Source organism: Taudactylus pleione, unplaced genomic scaffold (genome assembly GCF_031769625.1).
Source record: "Taudactylus pleione unplaced genomic scaffold, aTauple2 ptg000635l, whole genome shotgun sequence".
NCBI classification, from domain to species: Eukaryota; Metazoa; Chordata; class Amphibia; order Anura; family Myobatrachidae; genus Taudactylus; species Taudactylus pleione.
Genome location: NW_028285037.1, coordinates 1,790,769 through 1,796,768, shown reverse-complemented (window position 1 = coordinate 1,796,768; position 6,000 = coordinate 1,790,769).

Genomic DNA, 6,000 nt, shown 5'->3' with positions numbered 1-6,000 from the left:
AACAAAGTAGTGCCAAGCGTGCGCCTGTGTCATAAGTAAAGGGCCGGCTGGCTTGACCGTTAAAGGGTGCTGTAACCCCCAAAGTACACTCCAGTCCAAACCAAAAAAAAAATTATTTTCTGTGTTTGTGAATTGTGTGCGCAGTAGCCGCACGTGCATCATCAAAGGAGCAGCGCCAAACATGCGCCTGTGTCCCCTAAGTAAAAGGCCGGCTGGCTTGTCCGTTATAGGGTGCTGTAACCCCCAAAGTACACTCCAAACAAAATAAAAAAATATTTTCTGTGTTTGTGAATTGTGTGCACAGTAGCCGCACGTGCATCAACAAAGTAGTGCCAAGTGTGCGCCTGTGTCCCATAAGTAAAGAGCCGGCTGGCTCAATTCTTAAAGGGTGGTGTAACCCACAAAGTGCACTACTCTCCAGCAAAAAAATAATAATATTCTCTGTGTTTGTATGCGCCTTAGCCGCATTGTGTGGAATTGTGAATTGTGTGGCCTGTAGCTGCACCTGCATCCTCAAAGCAGCAGCGCCAAGCGTGCGTCTGTCTGTTAAAGGATTACAAAGGTGACAGCATCCAAGTAGGCATGTCAGACAGTCCTTACATGTACTGGCAGGAAAAAGAGGCAATTTGGAGGCCCCTGTACAAACTGGCTCTATTTTACCTGAGTTGCCCCCCCTCCAGTGTGTACTCCAAAAGAGTGTTTAGTGCAGCCGGGAATCTTGTCAGCAAAAGGCATAGGAGGTTGCTTCCACAAAATGTGGAGAAGATGATGTTCATAAAAATGAATTATCAACTCTTCCAGGGAGACCAGCCTCCAGAACGTACAGAGGGACCTGTGGGTGTGGAATCCAGCAGGGACGAATTAATACTCTGTGAGGATGAGGATGTACACAACACTGAAGAGGGTGAGGAATCGGTGGATGAGGAGGATGAGGATGACATCTTGCCTCCGTAGAGCCAGTTTGTGCAGGGACAGATTAATTGCCAGCTTGTTTTGTGGGGGCCCAAACGAACCAATCATTTCAGCCACAGTCGTGTGGCAGACCCTAGCGCTGAAATGATTGGTTTGTTAAAGTGTGCATGTCCTATTTATACAACATAAGGGTGGGTGGGAGGGCCCAAGGACAATTCCATCTTGCACCTCTTTTTTTTCTTTGCATTATGTACAGTTTGGGGCCTAGTTTTTCAAACTGCCATCCTGTCTGCCACTGCAGTATCACGCCTAGATGGGTCACGTGTTTGTGCCGCCCACTCGTGTCGCTTAGCATAGTCATCCAGCTACCTCGGTGCAACCTTTTGGACATAAAAACACTATTGTGAGGTGTGAGGTGTTCAGAATAGACTGGAAATGAGTAGAAATTAAGGTTATTGAGGTTAATAATAGCATAGGAGCAGAGAAACCAACACATTCTGTGATTTTAGCTGTTTTTATGCTTTTTTAAAAAAAATACAGATCCAAAACACAAAACCCAGAACCCAAAACACGGAAGGGTGGTTTTGGCAAAACCAATCCAGATCCAAAACATGAAGACAGATCCAGATCCAAAACCAAAACACAAAACACGAAAAGTGGCCGGTGCACACCCCTACTAGTAATTACTGTTAATGTTGGTTTTATTTAATGTAATGTATATGTTTCCTTGCTGGTGTCTCATTTGAATGCTAGATTCCTCTAAGCACTGTGTATTTTTACTGTTATACATTTTAAATGCTGGTTCTGTAATGCAATGTATATGAAGGTAATGCTTCTTTAACCCTGTGTAACCCCGGCTGGCAACTTCTGTGGTAATAGCGTGTGGCATATGCATGTGTGTATCCTCTCAGCAAAGGCTGAAGTGTTAGCAAACACTGTGTTTAAACGCTACAATCTGCCGGTGAACTACTGTTTCCAGCATAGCCTATGTGTTTCCTCTATTTTTCTAAGCAAAGGCTGAAGTGTTAGCAAACACTGTGTTTAAACGCTACAATCTGCCGGTGAACTACTGTTTCCAGCATAGCCTATGTGTTTCCTCTATTTTTCTAAGCAAAGGCTGAAGTGTTAGCAAACACTGTGTTTAAACGCTACAATTTGCCGGTGAACTACTGCTTCCAGCATAGCCTATGTGTTTCCTCTATTTTTCTTAGCAAAGGCTGAAGTGTTAGCAAACACTGTGTTTAAACGCTACAATCTGCCGGTGAACTACTGTTTCCAGCATAGCCTATGAGTTTCCTCGATTCCTCGCTTCTTTAGTAACAAAAAGCTTTATGACATCTGTGCTTCCTTTAGTTGACCTCTACTTGCCAGCTGGGGTCACCGGCAGAGGACAGGGAGGTGTAAAGTAAATGCGTTGCTATTACGTTGCTTTTAATATCTGTAATCTGTAAAATTCTATTCTGCCTATTATATACCTTCTATACTAATTGTTGTACCTATTATTAGCTATAATAAAATAGCATTGTACCTTCCTTCCTGAGTGGTCACCGTGTCTGCAAAAGGGGATATCACTTAGGCTTGCCCCTCCGTCCTATCTTAGCTACGGGGAGATCGGCCACAAAGGCACCTGAACCTGAGGATAATGGTGCATCACTATACTAACTCCAGAGCATCACACGTCCATACATCACTATACTAACTCCAGAGCATCACACGTCCATACATCACTATACTAACTCCAGAGCATCACACGTCCATACATCACTATACTAACTCCAGAGCATCACACGTCCATGTATCACTATACTAACTTCAGAGCATCACACGTCCATGTATCACTATACTAACTCCAGAGCATCACACGTCCATACATCACTATACTAACTCCAGAGCATCACACGTCCATACATCACTATACTAACTCCAGAGCATCACACGTCCATGCATCACACGTCCATGTATCACTATACTAACTCCAGAGCATCACACGTTCATGTATCACTATACTAACTCCAGAGCATCACACGTCCATACATCACTATACTAACTCCAGAGCATCACACGTCCATACATCACTATACTAACTCCAGAGCATCACACGTCCATACATCACTATACTAACTCCAGAGCATCACACGTCCATACATCACTATACTAACTCCAGAGCATCACACGTCCATACATCACTATACTAACTCCAGAGCATCACACGTCCATACATCACTATACTAACTCCAGGGCATCACACGTCCATGTATCACTATACTAACTCCAGGGTATCACACGTCCATGTATCACTATACTAACTCCAGGGCATCACACGTCCATGTATCACTATACTAACTCCAGAGCATCACACGTCCATGTATCACTATACTAACTCCAGAGCATCACACGTCCATACATCACTATACTAACTCCAGAGCATCACACGTCCATACATCACTATACTAACTCCAGGGCATCACACGTCCATACATCACTATACTAACTCCAGAGCATCACACGTCCATGTATCACTATACTAACTCCAGAGCATCACACGTCCATGTATCACTATACTAACTCCAGAGCATCACACGTCCATACATCACTATACTAACTCCAGAGCATCACACGTCCATACATCACTATACTAACTCCAGGGCATCACACGTCCATACATCACTATACTAACTCCAGAGCATCACACGTCCATACATCACTATACTAACTCCAGAGCATCACACGTCCATACATCACTATACTAACTCCAGAGCATCACACGTCCATGCATCACTATACTAACTCCAGGGCATCACACGTCCATGTATCTGTGTCTTATTCATTTGTTTTTGTTAGCTGCATGCCCAGCACCAGTGACTCCCTCTGTCGCCCGCTGATGCTTCTGTGAATGGCCCCGCTGCTGCCACTGCCCCACACACCTGTAGTCTGCCCCCCCAGCAGTCTCTCCCTCTGCACCCCAAAAACACCTCCTGTCTGCTGTCTGCTCCTCCGCCTGTGCTAGTGTTGTCCTTCTGCCCTGCAGGTGGCCCGGTTTGCTCGTCAAAACCCTGTATATAGTTTAAGGGCAGTATATAGTGTAAGGACAGTATATAATAAAACAGCAATATATAGTATAAGGACAGCATATAATAAAAGGGCAGTATATAGTGTAAGGACAGTATATAATAAAAGGGCAGTATATAGTGTAAGGGCAGTATATAATAAAAAGGCAGTATATAGTGTAAGGGCAGTATATAGTGTAAGGGCAGAATATAATAAAAGCACAGTATTTAATAAAAGGGCAGTATATAGTGTAAGGGCAGCATATAATAAAAAGGCAGTATATAGTGTAAGGGCAGTATATAATAAAGGGGCAGTATATAATAAAAGGGCAGTATATAGTGTAAGGACAGTATATAATAATAGGGCAGTATATAGTGTAAGGGCAGTATATAATAAAAAGGCAGTATATAGTGTAAGGGCAGTATATAGTGTAAGGGCAGAATATAATAAAAGCACAGTATATAATAAAAGGGCAGTATATAGTGTAAGGGCAGCATATAATAAAAAGGCAGTATATAGTGTAAGGGCAGTATATAATAAAGGGGCAGTATATAATAAAAGGGCAGTATATAGTGTAAGGGAAGTATATAATATAAGGGCAGTATATAGTGTAAAGACAGCATATAATAAAAGGGCAGTATATAGTGTAAGGGCAGTATATAATAAAAGGGCAGTATATAGTGTAAAGACAGCATATAATAAAAGGACAGTATATAATAAAAGGGCAGTATATAGTGTAAGTACAGTATATAATGAAAGAGCAGTATATAGTGTAAGGACAGCAAATTGTACAAGGACAGTATATAATAAAAGGGCAGTATATAGTGTAAGGACAGTATATAATAAAAGGGCAGTATAAAGTGTAAGGACAGTATATAATAAAAGAGCAGTATATAGTGTAAAGACAGCATATAATAAAAAGGCAGTATATAGTGTAAGGGCAGTATATAATAAAAGTGCAGTATATAGTGTAAGGACAGCAAATTGTACAAGGACAGTATATAATAAAAGGGCAGTATATAGTGTAAGGACAGTATATAATAAAAGTGCAGTATATAGTGTAAGGACAATACATAATAAAAGTGCAGTATATAGTGTAAAGACAGCATATAATAAAAAGGCAGTATATAGTGTAAGGGCAGTATATAATAAAGGGGCAGTATATAATAAAAGGGCAGTATATAGTGTAAGGGAAGTATATAATATAAGGGCAGTATATAGTGTAAAGACAGCATATAATAAAAGGGCAGTATATAGTGTAAGGGCAGTATATAATAAAAGGGCAGTATATAGTGTAAAGACAGCATATAATAAAAGGACAGTATATAATAAAAGGGCAGTATATAGTGTAAGGACAGTATATAATGAAAGAGCAGTATATAGTGTAAGGACAGCAAATTGTACAAGGACAGTATATAATAAAAGGGCAGTATATAGTGTAAGGACAGTATATAATAAAAGTGCAGTATATAGTGTAAGGACAATACATAATAAAAGTGCAGTATATAGTGTAAAGACAGCATATAATAAAAGTGCCGTTTATAGTGTAAGGGCAGTATATAATAAAAGGGCAATATATAGTGTAAAGACAGTATATAATAAAAGGGCAGTATATAGTGTAAAGACAGCATATAATAAAAGGACAGCATATAATAAAAAGGCAGTATATAGTGTAAGGGCAGTATATAATAAAAGGACAGTATATAATAAAAGTGCAGTATATAGTGTAAGGACAGTATATAGTGTAAAGACAGCATATAATAAAAGTGCAGTATATAGTGTAAAGACAGCATATAATAAAAGGGCAGTATATAGTGTAAGGACAGCATATAATAAAAGGGCAGTATATAGTGTAAGGACAGTTTATAATAAAAGTGCAGTATACAGTGTAAAGACAGTATATAATAAAAGGGCAGTATATAGTGTAAAGACAGCATATAATAAAAGGACAGCATATAATAAAAGGGCAGTATATAGTGTAAAGACAGCATATAATAAAAGGGCAGTATATAGTGTAAGGGCAGTATATAATAAAAGGGC